We start from the raw sequence: 2,166 nt of genomic DNA, 5'->3' as shown, positions 1-2,166 counted from the left end.
GGTTTTCTGGTGGTTAATTGGAGATAAGAATCTCACAGCCTTTCCTGCCTGGGCTGGCTTTGAACCTTGATCCTCAGATCTCAGCCTCCTGGGTAGCTAGGATTATAGGCATGAGCCACCGGTGCCCTGCTCATCTTCGTTTTTAATGTGAGTAAACATTAAAAATTAGTTTTCACATACAAATCTGGATCTCCATTTTTGTAGGGGTGTGTGTGTGTAAGAAAAATGTAACGATGTGGCCATGTCTGTCTTACCTGAACCACATACTTGTGATTGCCTCATGGGTGGGCATGTTCTCCACAGTACCCACCACTCCTTTGTCTTCCCGACAGCTAGAATCATTTCCTTTTTATTACTAAGCTGGCACTATCATTTTCCATATCATAAGGAGATCTGCTGTGTAGCCGTCGTTACTGCACTTGGAACATGAAAGGGGAAGCAGGATACTGGACGGGCACTTGAGGCTCACACTTGAGGCTGAGACCTGAGGATCGTGGTTTGAAGCCAGCCTAAGTGGGAAAGTCTGTGAGACTCTTATCTCTGATTAGCTAGCAAAAAACAAAAGCACAGAAGCAGAGTTGTGGCTCAAGTGGTAGAGTGCCAGCCTTGAGAAAAAGCCTAAAACCACCCAGGGCCTGAGTTCAGGTCCTAGTACTAGCATGGAGAGAGACAGGGAGGGAGAAAGCGTGTGTGTGTGTGTGTGTGTGTGTGTGTGTGTGTGTGTGACAGAGAGAGAGAGAGAGAGAGAGAGAGAACAAAGAAAGCAAAAAGAAAAAGGTCCATGATCAGAGTGGAGGGTGGAGAGGGAAGGTTTGGGATAGGCAGAATTCCTGGAAAGGAAGGGAGGGGAGGGGATAAACACTACAGCCTAGAACCTTCTTGCAAGAGCTCCTGTCCTTCCTAGTAATGCTAGGAGGTGTGTGACAGAATTCTCACCGGACAAACTGGAAAGGCCCTTGGACACCTTCTCCTTCAAGGAGCAAGAATCCATCTGTCCCCAAATTCCATCCTTCCCTCACCCACAGGCTCAACAGACTGTGCAGAGACTACAGGCCTCCCTGCTTTCGAAAGAATGCCACCTGCAACCAGAAGTCTGAGAACTCACACCAGCCACTTCATTTCTTCTTTTTTTGGGGGGGAGACTGGGGAGCACACTACTTGAACCACACACTACTTCATTTTTACTTTTAGTTTGTTTTCAGAGAAGGTGTTTAGTTTTTTTCTGCCACTACTAGGGCTTGAACTCAGGGCCTTGTGCTTTCAACTTGGCTTTTGCTGCTCAAGGCAGCTCTGGCTTTTTTGGGGAGGTCAGCTGGAGATAAGTTTCCTAGACTTTTCTGCCCGGGTTGGTTTGGAACCCTGATCTTCAGATCCCAGCCTCCTGAATGACTGCAATTCACCTCCTGCTCATGCTGACTCCTGACTTTTTGAACTGGGTGCATTCATTGGTCAGATTCATTTCCTCCCAATCTGTTCCAGCAACCATTTAATACTATACGATAAAGGGACTCAAATGTTAGGTCCCACCCTTACTCTTTAGGTTAGTCAATGAAAGAAGCACAGTCATGGCTAAAGTGCCACGGTTAAGTGGCTCTTGGTGGCCAATCAGCCAGCCCTCCTGGACAGGCCATGGGGGCGGGACACCCCCACCCCGGGCCTGGATGGATGGCGGCGAGGGGGTCCCTGGCTGAATCTCTCGGCAGGTCACCAGCATTAGGAAAGACTAGGTCTGACCCATCGGGGCCCTGACCCTTAGCCCTCCTCTGACCCTGGCTGCATCTGCGCTCTGGCAGTTTAGGACCAGGAGAGCCACTAGTCAAGGCTCTGACGTCTGGGGGCTCTCAGCCGACCCAATGCATTCGGCTAGGTCTCCGGTTTTGCGGTGTAGGCGGTCCCCGCCTCCCCGCCCACCGGCCCGGGCAGCTCCCCGAACACCACGGGGGGTGGCCCAGCGCGGATCTGAGGATCCCGAGCCGCCTGGGCGCAGGCCCGGGCCGTCCCGTCCGCTCCCGGGGGGAGGCTTCGCGCCTCCTCGGGCGCCCGGGGCTGAGCCCAGCCCAGTTGGGCGAGTTTCATTTCATCACCGCGGAGCGTGCGAGCGAGCGCCGGTGCAAATAACGTTGCCCTCCCCGCCCTCCTCTTTCCCGCCCCGTCTCCGAAACTCGC

The sequence above is a fragment of the Dipodomys ordii genome, unplaced genomic scaffold (genome assembly GCF_000151885.1).
Source record: "Dipodomys ordii isolate 6190 unplaced genomic scaffold, Dord_2.0 Scaffold54, whole genome shotgun sequence".
Classification (NCBI taxonomy): domain Eukaryota; kingdom Metazoa; phylum Chordata; class Mammalia; order Rodentia; family Heteromyidae; genus Dipodomys; species Dipodomys ordii.
The sequence above is the reverse complement of the archived record's forward strand: the minus strand, read 5'-3'. Positions refer to the sequence as shown.